The sequence below is a fragment of the Chiloscyllium plagiosum genome, unplaced genomic scaffold (assembly GCF_037043375.1).
Source record: "Chiloscyllium plagiosum isolate Xiang-an unplaced genomic scaffold, Cpla_swu_hap1 HiC_scaffold_32, whole genome shotgun sequence".
Taxonomy (NCBI): domain Eukaryota; kingdom Metazoa; phylum Chordata; class Chondrichthyes; order Orectolobiformes; family Hemiscylliidae; genus Chiloscyllium; species Chiloscyllium plagiosum.
In genome coordinates, this window is record NW_028270170.1 from 41945525 (window position 1) to 41966158 (window position 20634).

General features: G+C 43.2%; 1 protein-coding gene across 11 annotated transcripts in view; it reads left to right on the forward strand.

Moving 5' to 3' along the window:
- The window catches only part of LOC122540026 (protein TANC2), a 1060344-nt gene that overhangs the window by 131933 nt on the left and 907777 nt on the right, over positions 1-20634 (forward strand). For 10 of the 11 annotated variants that reach the window (XM_087977936.1, XM_087977934.1, XM_087977935.1 and 7 more), the window contains one exon: positions 8642-8818. The exons of the other annotated variant lie outside the window; for it this stretch is intronic. The gene's annotated coding sequence lies outside the window, so the exon portion shown is untranslated. The remainder of the gene's footprint in view (positions 1-8641; positions 8819-20634) is intronic. 11 annotated transcript variants of the gene reach the window in all.

The following is a 20634-nucleotide window of genomic DNA, read 5'->3' on the forward strand; positions in this document are numbered from 1 at the left end:
TGCATTGGCTGCTTCCTCCCAGTCCCCCTCACTGTCACCCATCTGTCTGCAATCTTTGGAGTTACTACTTCCCTAAAGCTCCGATCTATGACCCCCTCTGCCTCCAGAGTGATCCTAAGTTCATCCAACTCCAGCTCCAGTTCCCTTACACGGTCTTGGAGGAGCTGGAGATGGGTGCACTTCCTGCAAGTGTAATCAGCAAGGACGACCATGGCTTCCCTCACCTCAAACATGTTGCAAGAGGAACATTGCACTGCCATGTTTTAAAAAATTCTCAAGGTCAGGTTCGTAGGAGAGTAGTCTGACACAGAACAAACGACCAAGAGGCGAGTCTGCTAGAATATGGGCATTTTATTCCCCGCAGCGTCGCCACAATGGGTCTGGCTTATACTCACTCTACATGTTACCAAAACTGGGAGCCGTCAGTTCTCGTAGAGCGGTTGCCAACAACCCACGCTCGGCGGTTAAACGTAACCCCGGAGCAGACTCACCGAACTGGAGACTTTTCCAGCTGATATACTCTTTTCCAGATATAAACATTCATGTGAACAGCAGAGCAAGGCTAAAAAACACATTCCATTCTGGTTACATACAGATAAGAAGATTCACACGGGACTAAGCAACACCTCCATTCCGGTTAGATTCACACATGTATTGGGACATAATTTTTAACCGTTTCACCACATTCCACTGCTTGGAATTTTACACCACATTCCACTGCTTGGCCCAATACATGTGTTACATTATGATTCACACATGTATTGGGACATAATTTTACACCACATGCCTTCACTGCCATCCCTCTAAAAATAACCTTTTCTAAAAAAAAACTAGGTCTAAAGAATAGAACAAGCAAAATGCAGCACTTACCTACTTACCACAACGGGTCTTATTATTAGGTTAGAGGGCGGTAAAGACAAGCCAGGGAACTCTAGACCGGTGAGCCTGGCCTCGGTGGTGGGCAAGTTGTTGGAGGGAATCCTGAAGGACAGGATGTACATGTATTTGGAAAGGAGGAGAAAGTGAGGACTGCAGATGCTGGAGATCAGAGCTGAAAATGTGTTGCTGGAAAAGCGCAGCAGGTCAGGAAGCATCCAAGGAACAGGCGAATCGAAGTTTCGGGCATAAGCCCTTCTTCAGATTCCTGAAGAAGGGCTTATGCCCGAAACGTCGATTCTCCTGTTCCTTGGATGCTGCCTGACCTGCTGAGCTTTTCAAGCAACACATTTTCAGCATGTATTTGGAAAGGCAAGGGCTGATTCGGGATAGTCAGCATGGCTTTGTGCATGGGAAATCATGTCTCACAAACTTGATTGAGTTTTTTGAAGTAGTAACAAAGAGGATTGATGAGGACAAGAGCGGTAGATGTGATCTATATGGACTTCAGTAAGGTGTTCGATAAGGTTCCCCAGGGGAGACTGATTAGCAAGGTTAGATCTCATGGAATACAGGGAGAACTAGCCATTGGATACAGAACTGGCTCAAAGGTAGAAGACAGAGGGTGGTGGTGGAGGGTTGTTTTTCAGACTGGAGGCCTGTGACCAGCGCTGTGCCACAAGGATCTGTGCTGGGCCCTCTACTTTTTGTCATTTACATAAATGATTTGGATGTGAGCATAACAGGTACAGTTAGTAAGTTTGCAGGTGACGCCACAATTGGAGGTGTCGTGGACAGCAAAGAGGGTTATCTCAGATTACAATAGGATCTTGACCAGATTGGCCAATGGGCTGAGAAGTGGCAGATGGAGTTTAATTCAGATAAATGCGAGGTGCTGTATTTTGGGAAAGCAAATCTTTGCAGGACTTATACACTTAATGGTAAGATCCTAGGGTGAATTGCTGAACAAAGAGACCTTGGAGTGCAGGTTCATAGTTCCTTGAAAGTGGAATCGCAGGTAGATAGTATAGTGAAGAAGGCATTTGGTATGCTTTCCTTTATTAGTCAAGAGTATTGAGTACAGGAGTTGGGCGATCATGTTGCGGCTGTACAGGACATTGGTTAGACCACTGTTGGAATATTGCGTGCAGTTCTGGTCTCCTTCCTATTGGAAAGATGTTGTGAAACGTGAAAGGGTTCAGAAAAGATTTACAAGGATGTTGCCAGGGTTGGAGGATCTGAGCTACAGGGAGAGGCTGAACAGTCTGGGGCTGTTTTCCCTGGACTGTCAGAGGCTGAGGGGTGACCTTTATAGAGGTTGACAAAATTGAGGGGCATGGGTAGGATAAATAGACCAAGTATTTTCCCTGGAGTCAGGGAGCCCAGAACTCGAGGGCATAGGTTTAGGGTGAGAGGGAAAGATATAAAAGAGACCTAAAGGGCAACTCTTTCGTGCAGAGGGTGATACGTGTATGGAATGAGCTGCCAGAGGATGTGGTGGAGGCTGGTACAATTGCAACATTTTAAGAGGCATTTGGATGGTATATGAAGAGGAAGGGTTTGGAGGGATATGGGCCGGGTGCTGGCAGGTGGGACGAGATTGGGTTGGGATATCTGTTCGGCATGGACGGGTTGGACCAAAGGGTCTGTTTCCATGCTGTACATCTCTATGACTCTAGTCTTCATTTGGACGAGGAGAAATTCTTTATGCTGAATTTAATAAGGGGATGTATTGATATGGAATGATGGAGTCCAGTCTGACTTTAAACTCCAGGCTATCTGGGGGATCCAAGATGGCGGCGACCCAGCAAGACTGAGTCTATAATGCTCCTCCCAAGACTTGGATACAGTGGGTCACCCACCCCTTACCACGCTCATCAAATCATTTATAATAGTTGTGTAATTTAATTAGTTGTGTAATATTACATTTTAAACAATTTAATCCTAAGTTAAAATGACTAAAGGGAAGGGAGCCCGCAGCTCTCAGCAAGCAGGAACCCCGACCCCACCCTCTCCAGCTGCAGCAGAGGCGTCCACAGCCGCCCCCGGGGACTTACTTACAGTAACAAGCCTTGCAGAAATGATTTCCAAGCTGGATTCGAAGATCGATGCCTTTATTGCAGAATCCAGAAATCGTTGGGACTCTCTCTCGGCCGTGCTGCAGAAGCACAACCGAGAAATCCAAGAAATTGAACGCCGAGTCGGAGGGGCGGAGCTAAAGGCCGCGACCTCCGAAAATACCACTCAATCGGCCGTGGATCAGGTCCGGACTCTCGAGCAGCGAGTCCGGACCTTGGAAAATCATATTGACGACCTCGATAATCGAGGTCGTCGAAAAAATATTCGTTTGCTGGGCTTTCCCAAACTGGAAGAGGAAGGCCAGCTTACAGCATTCCTGGAGCAGTGGCTGCCCAGCTTTTAAATCTGGAAGCTGGATCAGGCCAGGTAAGGGTGGAATGGGCCTACTGGGTCGCAATACGCGGGCCCGGCTCGAACCAGCGCCCACGCCCGGTCCTGTTCCGGCTGCAGAGCGACAAGGAGAGGCAGATACTCCTAGAACCCTCTAGAAATCTCGGAAAAGACCCCCAAGCTATGATCTATAAAGGATCCAAGATCATGCTATTTCAGGACTTTTCCCCAGCTCTGGTTCGAAAGAAGAAGGCATTCGACGAGGCGAAGAAGCGTTTAAGGGACTTAAATATTCAGTACTCCTTACGCTACCCAGCGACGTTATGTTTTAACCATGAAGGATCCGTATATAACTTTGGATCACCAGAAAAGGCTAAGGAATTCTTGGACTCTCTTAGATAAACTGTAAGACATAATGGATATTGGTCTGCCTTTCCCCCCTGCTTTGGTTTATATCCCCCCCCTTTTCTTTTCTCTTACCTTACTGTTTAATATTATCATGGGGGGTGGGGAGAGGGATTTGATTTTCTTCTCCCCCCCCCCCCCCCCCCCCCCCCCCGGGGTTGTTTTCTGTTATTATTTTATGTATATATGAGGGATGTATGTATATATGTGTGTGTATATAAGCTGGGGGGTTTGGTTAATGTTGGTGGGGGGAGGTGGTTACCTTATTCAGTTTTACCTCTGTCTCTAGGAGCGGAGTTGTTTTCCCTTGTTATTTTGTATTATATTTAATTATTATTTGTTGAGGTGGTAATTTTATAGTTATATGTTTATATATGGTATTAACATTACCAAATGTGTATGGTATGGGTGGGGATAGGGTGCTCAATGTTAACTCTAGCTTTGTATTATATTTGAGTTCTCCTCATTTTATTGAGGAGTGCCTGGGTCAAGGGTGGGGCATGGGTTGGGAGAGGATATGATGGACTTTGAGAGGAAGTGACACCCCCTGGGAACAAGGGGGAAAGTCACCACTTAGATACGTTTTATATTTTTTTTATTTAGAAATAGTTTTTTACTGTATTGTTGTGGGTGTATTAAAGAGATTTTATTTTTGTAAATTTTATATGTTCTATGCTCGGGATGTTCTGGACAGGGCTCCCCCTCCCGAGGGGTCTCGGATTGGCCCAGAGGATTATGATTGATCAGTCGGTTAAGTGGTGCACCTGGAATGTCAAGGGGAGTAATTCGCCAGTCAAAAAGAAGAAAATATTATCAAATCTTAAGAAGGAAAGAGTTGATCTAGCTCTCCTACAAGAGACACACTTGTCAGATAAAGAACACTTGAAATTACGACAGGGCGGATTTGATCAGGCCTTTTTTACTACTTTTAGCTCAAAAAGCAGGGGAGTTGTTATTCTTGTTCGGAAGAATTTCCCTTTCAAAATCCTAAAGCAGATAAAAGACGAATCTGGACGATATATCTTGATTAAAGCCCTCATAAATGGAGAGGAATATGGGATTTTAAATTTGTACTGCCCCCAGGCACACCCCTTTAAATTTATAACGGAAGCCTTTTCAAAATTGATGGCTTTTGATGCCCGTCATATAATTATAGGGGGAGACTTTAATTGTATTATGGAACTGGAAATAGATAGGATTCCCAAGAGTACTGCAGGAGTATCTCCCAGATCTAGACAATTGATGGATCTCAACAAAGAATTAGGATTAGTAGATGTATGGAGATGTCTCCATCCAGGGCAGAGATTTTTCTTTCTACTCTAATCCACATAAATGTCATACCAGAATTGATATGTTTTTTGCCCCCTCGGTTTTTTTAAATTCCATATCATCCTGTAAAATAGGTAATATAGCAATTTCTGACCACGCTGCTGTATATATGGAAACTAAGGCGAGGAACAATGGGACATCCCCTCGGCATTGGCGTATGGACCCCTTCCTAATGAAAGATAGTAAATTTGTAAAGTACTTCTCTCAAGAATTTAAAACTTTTTAGAAATTAATTCAGGTACAGCTAGCAACCCATCAATAATGTGGGAGACCATCAAAGCTTACACGCGAGGCTTGATCATCTCCTACTCAGCGACCCAGAAGAAATTAAAAGGAGAACAACAGCGTCTGCTTGAAGCCCGCTTAAAAGCGGCTGAAACAGCATACACTGATAGACCTTCTATTATTAAATTGCAAAGGATTACAGCTCTTAGGACAGCTCTAAACACTACGCTTACTTAAACGGCTAAGAGGGAAATATTATTTGCAAAGCAAAGGTTATATGAATATGGCGACAAACCGGGTAGATACTTAGCATTTCTTGCAAAGAAAAAAAAGGCCCCTCAGACTATTACATCTATCAAGGAAAGTACGGGTATTTTGACTCATGATCACAAAAAGATTAATGCGATCTTTAGAGAATTTTATTCTGAGTTATATAAATGACAGGATTGTGAAGATCGGACGAAGAGGATGCAGTCATTTTTAAAAAATTTGACTTTTCCAGGCCTAACTCCGGAACAAGTATCGGTCCTAAATGCTCCTCTTACACCCCAAGAAATAGTTGATGCAATTAGGCACCTTCAAAATGGTAAGGCGCCGGGCCCAGATGGTTTTCAAGCTGAATTCTATAAAGAATTTACAGAAATACTGGCTGGTCCACTTATGGACATGTATAACTATGCATTTGTCAGGGCTGTCTCCCGCCTTCGCTTAAAGAGGCAAATATCTCTCTTATCCTTAAAAAAGGAAAGGACCCAGAAGATTGTACATCATACAGACCAATATCCTTGCTAAATGTAGATTTTAAAATCCTCTCTAAAACGTTAGCACTGAGACTAGAAAGGATACTGCCACATATTATAAAGGAGGATCAGACGTGGTTTATTAAGGGCCGTAGATCATCCAATAATGTTAGAAGGACTCTGAATATGATTCAAGCTTGTCATCAGGGAAAGATACCAGGAGTAGTGGTTTCATTAGACGCGGAAAAGGCATTTGATAGGGTCGAATGGTCATATTTGTTTTACACATTGGAGAGGTTTGGCGTTGGACAGGTGTTTACCAAATGGGTCTCAACATTGTATATTGATCCCAAAGCAGTTGTGGTTACCAATGGATTAGGTTCGGATAGCTTCAGTGTGGGTAGGGGCTGCCGTCAGGGATGTCCCCTCTCGCCATTGTTATTTACGCTAATAATTGAACCACTAGCAGAAGCTATACGAGCTGATCCTAATATAGTGGCCCCAAGGATTGGTACAGGTAAACATAAAATTACCCTTTATGCAGATGATGTTCTTCTATTCCTCAGTAACCCTCTTATGTGCATATCTCGCCTAATCCATGTTATTAATACATTTAGTGCATTCTCAGGCTATAAAATTAATTTTTCAAAATCGGAGGCTATGCCAATGGGTGGCCTTGCTATGATACCCCGCTTAGCGGACGGATCCCTCGTTCCCTTTCGCTGGTCCCTGGAGGGCTTTTTATATTTAGGCATTTTTATTACTCCAGTATTTGGTCAGTTGTATAAGGCTAATTTTGTGTATTTATTGGAAAGGATAAGGCAGGACCTCCAGCGATGGGGAGACCTACCAATTTCCTGGTTGGGTAGAATAGCACTAATCAAAATGAATGTCCTGCCCCGTCTCCTATATCCTAAGAGAATGCTTCCGGTGATGCTGCCGAGCACGGCTTTATGTAAATTATATGGCTGGCTGGTTTCCTTTATCTGGAATCATAGGCGGCCCCTCATTAAGCTGAAGAAGCTACAGCTTCCACAGGCAAGGGGTGGATTGGACTTCACAGACTTTAGGAAATATCAGTTAAGTTCCCGATTAAGTTACATAGCTGATTGGGTCTTGTCTGATCCACAATCAATCTGGTTGGACATCGAGGCTTCTCAAGTAAAATTCCCACTTATTAACCTTTTATTTTCAGACAAGAGGAAAATCATTACAGATCACTGTAAAAACCCTATAATACTAAATACAATCAAGGCTTGGAATATAATGCGGCAAAATGAGGGCAATTCACATAAAACATCCCCCTATGCACCGATAGTGGGAGCATGGGGATTCCAACCAGGGTTAACAGATGCCACTTTTTTAAACTCTGGAGATCCAGGGGTATCTCATGTCTAAGGGATCTATTTAAAGACGGGGTCCTGATGTCTTTCGAGCAGCTGCGTCAGAAATTCGGATACCCAATGGAGACCTCTTTCGATACTTCCAAATTCGAGATTATATACAGAAGACGACTACGTTATTAGATAGTCTTTATAAATCAGATAGAGAATGTAGTGTCCTATGACCAGTGGGGGTATCTTCTGTCAGTACTATTTATTATTTACTACACGATGAAGTATCGGGAGATATGGGTAATCTGCTTAAAGCTTGGCATCAGGATTTGGGACTAGAAATGTCCACAGAAACGTGAAAGGATGTTTGGGAAAATGCTAGAAGAATTACTATTTGTAACAGACTATCCAGGCTATCCAGCTGAAGATACTTCATAGGGCCCATATAGCACCGTTTCAATTGGCAAAATTTAAGGCAGGAGCATCTCCAATGTGTCCTAAATGCAAAATAGAGGTGGGCACTCTTGTACATTGCTTATGGACGTGTCATAAGATCCGTAGATATTGGACTAAAGTAGCAAGTACCCTGACAGAAATTTTAGGAACGGAAATTAAAGTGGACCCTGTATCTCTCCTCTTGGGCTTTTCGAACTTTCCCTCCCTGGACACGTACGGGAAGAGACTATTTTCTATTCTTTCTTTCTGTGCAAGGAAAAATATTTTGGTGAACTGGGCGGCTGAGGGCCCCCTGGACTTTCAAATTGGCACAGACTAATTATGGAATGTATTCCCCTTGACCTCCTTACAAATATGGTGCACCGAAAGACTGAATTATTTTATAAAATATGGCAGCCCTTCTTGAATTACATAAATACAGATGTTGCGGCTATCCTATCAAGGGCTTTTATTTAATTGAGATTACAAACCTGGCTGGTCTGGGGCCCCTCGGGGGAGGAATCCCGCACGAATACGGGTTTTATTACATCTGATGCTAACACATTCCGAGCATGTAAGAGACTTAAATATACACTCTGGTTCGTTGTAGGTTAGATTAGTAGATAGTTGAGTTTTATTTTGTTTTTTTTTCCTTTTTTTTGTTTTCTTTTGTTTTGTTTTTTTTGTTAAATTTTGGCTATTGTATATTGGAGCTAATTGTATATCAATGTTTTTATCTGAGAGTTTTGTTTATTTTTGTAAACTTGTAAAAATGTTAAATTTCTAATAAAAATATCTATTTAAAAAAAAACTCCAGGCTATCTATTACTTATGTGATAAATTATTATTTGGAGACTAATTGACACTTTTTCCTTGCCTTTCTCGCAGAGTAAAACCTGTAACACAGATCTGGACGAATCCATTGGGATATAACTGTATTTTCATTGAAGTTGAAACAGTAAAAGTAGCTGGTCTTAACAGCCAGCAGTAGATGTCGCCTGGTGATCATTCATAAAGGTTCATGGCGTATTTCTACTTCGCTTTGGTTCCTGATAGACTTTCACAGTAAGACCATTTTTCAGCAATGTTGCTGTCTATAAATTGTTTGTGGTTAGTTATATGAATTAATCTGGCAGTAAGGTTCTCCCAAAGAAAACTGAATAGTTTAGCATTGTATTTTTTATGACATTTTGTTCAGTAATAGGCATTGGTGTTTGAAGGCCGAATTAACTGCAGGATGCAGACGTTGTTCCAGGCTATCAGTTGAAAATAATAAAATGTATTCCAATTTGCGTGTTTGTTCCCCATTCCCATTGTTATTCCTTTTTTCAATTCTTCAACACTTTTGACAATAATTCGTGACTCTACTTTGGAAATGATTTATGGCAGGGAGTTTCTCATTTTAACCGATCAATGTGTGAATAACTTTTTCTTCTCTTGCCATTCAATTCTTGCAACTATTTTCGTGTTTTGCACTTTGGTTAACTGTCTTCTAAATCTCTGGAAACAAGTTTAATCATTGTTTACATTGTCATAACCTTCATTTTGAGAACCCTTTATTTGTTAATCAGGTACTTGAAATTGCTCACCTTTCGACATTTTTTACACCTTCACTCTGATCCTCTTCCCTAGCCTCAAACTAACAGCATATAAGTGGAATCTTTGATCTGCTGGTTTTAAGATTCCTGTCTTCCAGTGTGCTCCTCCCAGTTCTAGAACAGCCATGGTCTTATTGAATGGTAGAGCAGGCTTGAAGGGCCAGATGGCCTAGACCTGCTCCTAGTTCTTATGTTCTCAGGCTACTTGATCATGTTCTCGTCATCCCCACCACACAACTCATTGTTATCTCTAAATATTAATAAACATAGCTCTTCACTTTGCTTCATTTAAATGCTGTAAAAGTCAGGAAAAGGGGCTCAGTCCTAGTCCTTAGTGCAATCCAACTTTGTCTTTGAAACTGTCACTGTCTGCAACACACACTGCTTCTTACTCTAAAATAAAGCAAAGAATTGCTCATAAAAACTGAGAACTGTGGATGCTGTAAATCAGAAACAAAACAGAAATAGCTGGAAAAGCTCAGCAACTCTAGCAGCATCTGTGAAGAGAAATCACAGTTAATGTTTTGGGTCTGGTGACCCTTCCTCAGAACTGATGGTAGCTAGGAAAATATCATTTACAAAAGAATCTTGATTATCCAGCATTCGATTATCCGAATTTTGGATTATCCAAACAAGATCGCAAGATCCCAATGCATGGCTAAACTGTGTTATCCGGCGTTTGATTTAACTGAATGAACCAGTGGCCTTCGGATAATCGAGGTTCCTCTGTACAGAAGAACCTTGATAATCTGAATGTCAATTATCCAATTATCGATTATCCGAAGGAGATCTCAAGGTCCCGATAGAAACATTACATCGAAGACGTGTTCAACACTGATCGCATCATTTGTTTACAGTGATTAAAAGTGAGTTCTACTTCCTGAAATGCTGCCGAGAACAGTTCTGGACTGACGAAAGCCCTCGCACCCTCTCGAAGTGACTGTCCTCACCCCCTCACTATATCATTCACAAAGCTTTTTGCAAATGCATATAAAGCACACTAGTGCACTTCCATCATCTCCTTGATGTTTCTTCAAATAATGCATTGTGTTGGCAAATCAATCAGCTTGGAGAAACGTCAGATTTAGAATCAGAGAATCATGCAGTACAGAAGAGGCCCTTCAGCCTATCAACACTTTACCTCCAAAAATACACTAAATCTATGCCCTCTTTCCAGCACTAGGCCCATAAAATGAATGCTATGACACTTGAGTCACTATGACATCCAAGTCCATTTTAAAAGTTTGTGAGATTGTACTATCTTCCAGGCAGTGTATTCCAGACCTCTATCACCCTCTGGGTGAAAACATTTTTCCTTGAGTATCTTCTAAATCTCCTGCCATTTTAACCATAAGGTAATGCTTCTTTGTTATTGACCCTTCAACGTAAGGAAACAACTGCTCTGTCCCTCATAATCTTGTACATCTCAGGCCCCTCCTCAACTTCTCTGCTCCAAAGAAAATAATCTGAGTTTATCCACCTCTCTTTGTAGCTAAAATGCTCCATCCCAGGCAACATCCTGGTGATTCTCTTCTGCACCCTCTCCAGTGCAATCATGCCCTTCCTAATATGGTGACCAGACTACAAACAAAACTCCAGCTGTGGCTTAATCAAAGTTTTGAACACCTCCAACATAACCGTCCTGTTTGTACAATCTGTGTCTTGACTGATAAAGGCAAATGTCCTCATATGCCTTCTAAACTATCCTATTAACCTGCCCTGCCACCTTCGGGGATTTGTGGCCAAACACCCCAAAGTCCCTCTGACCCTCGAAGCTTCCTTGTGTTCTGCCATTCAATGAGCATTCCCTTGCTTTGTTACTTCTTCCAAAGTGCATCATCTCGCACTTTTTAGGGTTAAATTCTGTGTCTTTGGTTGGATGTGCAGATCAATCTGCCTATATCCTCCTGTAACCATCTCCCTTACATTTTCCTACTTCAACTGTTCTTCTAAATGTTTTTCTGGAAAGCTGGGAATAGCTGTAAGTAGCCTTCAGGAAAAGGCTGTATCAATGATACAAGCTGCTTCAAGTTGAATCATCTGAATACTGTACTATTATTTTGTCTATATTTTTGTATATTGTGGATTATACTTAATTGTCTGAAATATAAAAGTACTTGTACAACAATATTATTTATTTTAAGTAAATAAAATAAAGTTGCATTTATTACCCATTCATAGTTGGCCTTGAGAACATGAGCCATCTTCTTGAACCACTGTGGTCCATGTGGCCAAGGTGCTATGACTGTTAGATAAGGAACTCTAGATTCTAACGCAGCGACTAAACGTACAGCGGTAGATGTCCAAGTTGGGTTGGCATTTAACTTGCAGGGGAATTTAGATGTGCTGCTTTCCCTATGTACTTGCTGCCCTTCCCCTCATACGTGGGGAAGCAGTTGGTTAATAAAATGCTGTTGTAGCAAGATGCTGATACTGTCTCACTACAGAATCATTAACCAGTCTTATAGTCATTAGCAGTTATGCAGCTGGGGCAGTTGAGTTTCTGATCACTGATGACCCTCAGAATGTTGACGGAGGAGAAATCATTGGTCATGTTCAGAGTTGATGGTTAGATTCAATCTAATTGGCAATAGACATTACCTGGTATTTGTATGAATTTGTGCATTTATATAAATATGCATTTGCATAACCTTCAAACATTACAAAAAATGCTGTTATTGCAGGAAACTTCTTGCATAGCAGTTCTGCACAGCAAACTCCCACAAACGTCAGTGTAGTATTGACTGGATGATATGTTTTTGTGACGTTGATTGATGGATAAATATTGGTGACGCCACTGGGTGAACTCTCCTACCCTTCGTGTAATAGTACAGTGGGAGCATCTGTATTCAACTTAAAGAACAGTTGGATGTCTTATACCAAGGAGTTACCTCGGACAATGCAGCTTTCTTGTAGCATTACACCGAAATGTTAACATCAATTTTCATGCTTGAGTTTGTGGATTGGGAGTTAAACGCACAACCTTTGAATTCAGAGGCGATAGTGTTATTTGCTGAGCCACGTCTGATATTAATGTGTGGTGCAAACTTGACTTGTCACTGGTCAGCCCAAAGTCTGTCAATATTATATTTCATGTGGGCATCAATTGTCTTATTATGCTAAGAAATTGTGAATGGACCTAATTCTTCACAGTTCTGAAGAAGGGACTTGAGACATTAATTCTTCTTTCTTTCCACACATTCTGCTAGACCTGCTGAGTTTTTCCAGCAATTTCTGTTTTTGTTTCTGATTTCCAACATCCATAGTTCTTTCAGTTTTTTTGTTTAATGGACCTGAATGTTGTGCAATCAGTAGGGAACGACCACACCTCTAATCTTGTTCTGGAGGGAAGGGACTGTTGGAGTTAGTGGGTGCTTGGACATTGCCTTGAGGAACCCATTGTTGATGTTGCAATTTTTTTTGTTTTACTTTTCATAAGTTTCAATTATGAGCTGGAAATGACTGGGAAAGCTTTCGTTAAAAAGAGAACAGACCAGGCCAGCTCTGTTTCTTTGTGAGGCAGGCTTGGAGACTAATTACAGGCTGAGCCTTGATGAAAAGGTTTCAGCATTCACAGCAACCCTGGGATAAGCATTGTGTTTAAACAGATAGCAGAAGTTGGCTATTAACAAGGTCAGCCACCTGGAAGGTGGTTCCAGCAAGTCTGCAGGGGGCCCTACATACAAGCAGATGGGGTTTGTTGAATGGTGACTAAGGGCCCATGGGCAGTTGATCAAATTGTTAGGATGGGACAAGAATTTTTAAAAAAATTAAACTGTTTTCTGAGAGATGATTCTGGAATGCTGTAGAGACAGCATGAAGATTTGAAAGCTCCCCGTCTAACCTGATACACCAGCTTCCAGAGACCCAAAGAAAGGAAAGCTGAGTTAAAAGTATTGCTGTCTTTGCCTGGGTGAACTGACAAGATGACCCTAATCAACACTTCAAGAAAAGCAGCCAGAGTCCACACATGAAACCTGTGAACAACGCATTGTGAATGACATTTAATTAATCTGAACAATTTAGTTATTTTATTTATCCTTTAATTGTGTATTTGTTTGTCTGGTGTTTTTGTGTGAATAGGACTGACAAGAAATATTTCCGGGTTGAAACATAGATATTAATCAATTTACCATGCAGTTTAGTTTTCTGTCTGCTAATGGTAGTTTGTATTTAATAAATTGTTAAGCCTTTTGATTAAAATATCTGGAAATTAATAATTCACCAAGAATGGGATTGGTTATTCAAAATCTGTTTAGGAACCATTGGAGTGACTACTTGGGTGTCCTCACTGGTTTAAATTTATTGTGTTTTAAATACAGAGGTACGAAGGCATCTTCGGTTCAGCCGGCTGTCTGTGTCGTAACACGCTTCTTGTTATGTGATAGGATCATTTAGCTTCCACAGCAATCATCACATTCCTTAATGTTAGATATGACTTGAGCCTGTGGAAGTTTTCTTTCTTTATTCATTTGTGCGTTGCGGGAGTCACTGGCTGGCCAGCATTTCATTGTCCTTCCTTAGTTACCCTTGAGAAGTTGGTGGCGAGCAGCCTTCTTGACCTGTTGAAGTCCACCTGCTGCAGGTTGACCTACAATGCCGTTAGGGAGGGAATTTCAGGATTTTGAACCAGCGACAATGAAGAAATGGAAATATATTTCCAAGTCAGGATGGTGAGTGGCTTGGAGGGGCAGAGCTGAATGGCCTGGTAGAACCCAAACTGTGCATTACTGAGCACATTATTGCTGGACAGGTGCTGCTTGATAGCACTATTAATTATACCTTCCATCAGTTGACTGATGATCAAGAGTAGACTGAGGGACAGTATTTGGCCAGGTTGGATTTGTCTTGGATTTTTATGTACAGGACATACTTGGGCAATTTTTCGCATCGGGTGCTGGAACAGTTTGGCTAGGGGAGTGGCAAGCTATGGAGCAAAATCTTCAGTACTATTGCTTAAATGTTGTCACAGCATGTAGCCTTTGCAGTATCCCGTGTCTCCAACTGTTTCTTTAATATTACGTGGAGTGAATCAAATTGCTGAAGACTGGTGTCTCTAATGCTGCGCAAGAATTGGCAGATGGAATACAACATGGGAGAATGTGAGATCATGCACTTTGATAAGAAGATTAGAAGCATGGACTGTTTTCTAAATGGGGGGAAAATTACTTGGGAGCTCTAATCCAGGATTATCTCAAGGTAAACTTGCAGGTTGAGTCAGTAGGAAGGCAAATTTATTCTGAGAGGACTCAAATATAAAACCAGGCTCCGCAAGGCTCTGGTCAGGCCACATTTGTATATTGTGCACAGTTTTGGACCCCATATCTCAGAAGGATCTACTAGCCCTGCAGTGTATTCAGAGGAGATTAGAACATAGAACATTACAGCACAGTACAGGCCCTTTGGCCCTCGATGTTGCGCTGCCCTGTCCTACTAATCTGAAGCCCATCCCACCTACACTATTCCATGTATGTCCATTTGCCTGCCCAATGACGACTTAAATGCACTTAAACTTGGCGAATCTACTACCGTTGCAGGCAAAGCATCCCATACCCTTACTACTCTGAGTAAAGAAACTACCTCTGACATCTGTCTTATACCTATCCCCCCTCGCTTTGAAGTTGTGTCACCTCGTGTTTGCCATCCCCGTACTTGGAAAAAGGCTCTCCATGTCCACCCTATCTAACCCTCTGATCATCTTGTATGTCTCTATTAAGTCACCTCTCAACCTTCTTCTCTCTAATGAGAACAGCCTCAAGGCCCTCAGCCTTTCCATGTAAGACATTCCTTCCATACCAGGCAACATCCTAGTAAATCTCCTCTGCACCCTTTCCAAAGCTTCCACATCCTTCTTATAATGCGGTGGCCAGAACTGTGGCTGTACCAGAGCTTTGTACAGCTGCAGCATAACCTCCTGGTTCCGGAACTCAATCTCTCTATTAATAGAGGCCAAAACACTATGCCTTCTTAACAACCCTGTCAATCTGGGTGGCAGCTTTCAGGGATTTGCGTACGTGCGCACCGAGATCTCTCTGCTCATCTGCACTCCCAAGAATCCTACCATTAGCCCAGTACTTTGCATTCCGATTACTCAGTCCAAAGTGTATCACCTCACACTTGTCCCTATTAAACTCCATTTGCCACCCCTCAGCCCAGCTCTGTATCCTATCTGTTTCTCTGCAACCTACTACATCCTTCGTCACTATCCACAACACCACCGACCTTGGTGTCGTCCGCAAATTTACTGACCCACCCTTCTAAGCCCTCATCCAGGTCATTTATAAAAATGACAACCAGCAGTGGACCCAACACCGACCCTTGCGGTATGCCGCTAGTGACTGGACACCCAGATTAACATGTTCCATCAACTACAACCCTCTGTTTCTTTCAGCAAGCCTATTACCAATCCAAACTGCTATGTCTCCCACAATCCCATTCCTCCGCATTTTGTATAATAGCCTATTGTGGGGAACCTTATCGAACGCCTTGCTGAAATCCATATATACCACATCAACCGGTCTCATCTACCTGTTTGGTCACTTTGTCAAAAAAGTCAATAAGATTCGTTAGGCATGACCTACCCTTCACAAAACGGTGCTGACTGTCCCTGATCAGATTATTCTTTTCTAGATGGTTATAAATTCTATCTCTTATAATCTTTTCCAACACTTTACCAAAAGCTGAAGTGAGACTCACTGGTCTGTAATTACCAGGGTTGTCTCTACTACCCTTTTTGAACAAGGGAACCACATTTGCTATCCTCCAGTCCTCAGGCACTATTCCTGGAGACAATGATGATTTGAAGATCAATGCCAAAGGCTCGGCAATCTCTCCGCTTGCTTCCTAGAGGATCCTAGGATAGATCCCATCCGGCTCAGGGGACTTGTCTATTTTCACACTCTGCAGTATTTCTAATACCTCTTCCTTGTGAACCTCAATCTCTTCTAGTCTAGATGCAAGTATCTCTATCTTCCTCGCCAACATTTTCTTTTTCTATAGTGAACACTGTTGAAAAATATTTACTTAGTGCTTCCCCTAACTCCTCTGACTCCACACACAACTTCCCACTATTATCCTTGATTGGCCCTAATATAACTCTCGTCATTCTTTTATTATTCCTGACATACCTGTGGAAAACCTTAGGATTAACCCTGATCCTATCTGCCAACAACTTCTCATGTCCCCTACTGGCTCTTCTGAGCTCTCTTTTTACGTCTTTCCTGACTTCCTTGTAACCCCCAAGCGCCCTAACTGAGTTTTCACATTTTGTCCTAACATAAGCCGCCGCCGCCTTCTTGACCAGGGATTCCACTTCCTTAGTAAACTACGGCTCACGCATTCTATATCTTCCTCCCTGCCTGACAGGTACATATTTATCTAGGACGCACAGGAGCTTTTCCTTGAATAAGCTCCATTTTTAATGTGCTCATCCCCCGCAGTTTCCTTCCCCATTCTACGCTTCCTAAATCTTTCCTAATTGCATTGTAATTTCCCTACCTTCCTCTCCTCCTCCTCCCCCCCCCCCCCCCCCCCCCCAGCTCGGTGGAGTACACCTATCCCTTTCAATCACTAATCCTGACAGAATTGTGATTGCAGTCTCCAAAGTGCTCACCTACTTCCAAATCTAACACCTGGCCAGGCTCGTTATCCAGTACTAAATCTAAAGTGGCCTGTCGACATACTGTGTCAGGAAGCCCTCCTGCACACACTGGACAAAAACCGACACATCTATAGTACTCATACTGTGGTGATCCCAGTCAATATTTGGATTGTTGACGTCCCCCATGACAACTACCCTGCCTCTCTCACTCCTATCGAGAATCATCTTTGCTATCCTTTCCTCTACATCTCTGGGACTATACGGAGCCTGTAGAAATCTCCCAGCATGGTGACTTCTCCTTTCCTGTTTCTAACAACAGCCCATATTACCTCAGTTAATGAGTCCCCAAACATCTTTTCTACAACTGTAATATTGTCCCTGATCAACAATGCCACACCGCCCCCCCCCGCCCCCCCCCTCCCCCCGCCCCCCCTGCCCTCCACCATGAGGGGGAGGTGAGAATGAAAAGCTTAACATATGAGGAATGTTTAAGGACCCTGGGTCTATACTCGATGGTGTTTAGAAGGATGAGGGGGTATCTTACTGAAATTTACAGAGAACTGAATGGCCTGGACAGTGGGTGTTGGGAAGATGTTTCCATTGGTAGGAGAGACGAGGACCCAAGGGCACAGGCTTAGAGTAAAGGGAAGACCTTTTAGAATGGGGATAAGGAGAAACTTCTTCAGCTAGGGAATAGTGGATCTATGCAATTCACAGTCACAGAAGGCCAAGTCATTGAATATGTTTAAGACTGAGATTGATTGTTATTGATTGTAAAGGGGATCGAGAGTTATGGGAAGAAAGCAGGAGAATGGGATTGAGAAACTTATCTGCCATCATTGAATGGTGGGCTGAATGGCCTAATTTCTGCTCTTATGTCTAATGGACCACTGGAGGAGGCTGAGATTGCTGTGAAAGCTTCAGCCTTATCTTTTGCACTGATTTGCTGGGCTCTTCCATCATTGAGGTTGGGAATATTTGTGGAACTTCCTCTTAAGTGAGCTGTTTAATTGTCCATTACCATTCACCACTGGATGTGGCAGGACTGCAGAGCTTGGATCTGATTGTTATGGATTGCTTAGCTCTGCCTATCACTTACTGCTTATAGTTCAAAGTTTGTGCGAAGATTTGTAGCTCGGGTGGGGGACTTCAACATCGAAAAGTGTGGTGCTGGAAAGGCACAGCCGATCAGGCAGAATCAGAGGAGCAAGAAAGTCAACATTTTGGGCATGAGCTCTTCATCAGGAAGAATGAGGGGGTGGCCCAAAGTGGCTGAGACATAAATGGAACGGGGGGAGAGAAGGGGAAGAGAACGAGTGGTGGTAGCTGGGAAAGCAATGAGGTTGGGGAGGGGTAGTGATGACGACAGGTAAGAGAGGAGGCTGGAGTGAAAAGGTGGAAAGGATGATGGACAGGTAGTTCAAGAGGGCAGATTGGATCTGGGATATGGTGGAGGCAGGGGAAATGAGGAAACTGGTGAAAATCGACATTGATCCAGTGTGGTTGAAGGGTTCCAATGTGGAAGATGAGTTCTTCCTCCAGGCATCGGGTGTCTAGAGTTTGGAAGTGGAGGCAGCCCTTGGCGGAGTGGGAGGGGGAATTCAAGTGTTCAGCCACAGGGCGGTGGAGTTGTTTAGTACGTGTTCCAGAGATGAAACGTTCCGCAAGTTGGCATCCTGTCTCTCTAATGTAGACAGCAACAGACACAGTAGATGACATGTATGGAAGTACAAGTAAATTTCAGTCGGATGTGGAAGTTCCACCTGTGAACCCTCCAAACCACACAAGATCAATGTTGATTTCAAACGTTTTCTCATTTCCCCTGCACCCAACTTATCAGAGATCCAACTTTCCAACTCTGCACTGCCCTCTTGAACTGTCCTACCTGTCCATCTTCCTTCCCACCTATCCGATCCACCCACCTCTCAACATTATCACCATCACTGCACCTCTCACCTTCATCTACCGATTGCATTCTCAGCTACCTTCCCCCAGCCCACCCTTCCTCCCCAATGGGCCATCCCCTCATTCTTGATGAAGAGCTCTTGTTCGAAACGTCGACTCTCCTGCTCCTCAGATGCAGCCTGATTGGTCATGCTTTCCCAGCACCACACTTTTCGATTCTGACCTCCAGTATTTGTAGTCCTCACCTTTGCCTGGGGGATTTTCAATGTCCACCTAGAGTAGTTCAGTGGTCGTACTACTGATCAAGTTGGTCAGTTCCTAAAAGGACACAGCGGTTAGACTGGGTCAGTGGCTGATGTTGAGGAAACCAAGAGGAGGAAAAAGCATACTTGACCTCTGCCAATCTGCCAGCTGCAGATGCATCTGTCCATGACAGTATTGGTAAAAGTGATTACTACACAGTCTTTGTGGAAATAAAATCCTGTTTTCACATTGAGAATAACTTCCATCGTGTTGTGTAGCACTATCACTGTGCGAAAAGAGGACAGACTTTGAACAGGTCTGGCAACTCAAGAATGGGCATCTATGAGGCACTGTGGATCATCAACAGCAGACTTTTACTCCAACACAATCTGTAACTTCATAGCCTGGCACTCATCCATTACCATCAAGCTAGGGGATCAACTCTGGTTCAATGGAGAGTGCAGGAGGGCACGCGAGGAGCAACACTAAGCTTACCTGAAGATGAGGTGTCAATCTGGTGAAGCCACCACACAGAACTACTTGCATGCCAAACAGTATAAGCAGTTGTTGTGGTTCTGTTCGCCGAGCTGAAAGTTTTTGTTGCAAACATTTCGTCCCCTGGCTAGGCGACATCATCAGTGCTTGGGAGCCTCCTGCGAAGCACTTCTTTGATGTTTCCTCCGGTGTTTATAGTGGTCTGTCCCTGCCGCTTCCGGTTGTCAGTTTCAGCTGTCCGCTGTAGTGGTTGGTATATTGGGTCCAGGTCGATGTGTTTGTTGATGGAGTTTGTGGATGAATGCCATGCCTCTATGAATTCCCTGGCTGTTCTCTGTCTGGCTTGCCCTATGATAGTAGTGTTGTCCCAGTCGAATTCATGTTGCTTGTTGTCTGCGTGTGTGGCTACTAAGGATAGCTGGTCGTGTCGTTTCGTGGCTAGTTGATGTTCATGTATGCAGATTGTTAGCTGTCTTCCTGTTTGTCCTATATAGTGTTTTGTGCAGTCCTTGCATGGTATTTTGTACACTACATTCGTCTTGCTCATGTTGGGTATCGGGTCCTTCGTTCTGGTGAGTTGTTGTCTGAGCGTGGCTGTTGGTTTGTGTGCTGTTATGAGTCCTAGGGGTCACAGTAGTCTGGCTGTCAGTTCTGAGATGCTCCTGATGTATGGTAGTGTGGCTAGTCCTTTTGGTTGTGGTATGTCCTCGTTCCGTGGCCTTTCTCTTAGGCATCTGCTGATGAAGTTGCGCGGGTATCCGTTTTTGGCGAATACAAGAGTATACAGGAAAGCCACACACACACAGACCAAGTCCAAAACTATGAAAGTAACCACCCCAACACACACAAACGAAGCTGCATCAGGACACTATTCAAAAGGGCCACAACACACTGCAGTACACCAGGACTGCAAAAAGAAGAAGAGGAACACTATACAAGGTATTCGCCAAAAACGGATAAGCGCGACTTCATCAGCAGATGTTAGTGAGGAGGACTTTGCAGGGTCGACAGGCCTGTTTCTGCTATTGTCTTTTCTGGTG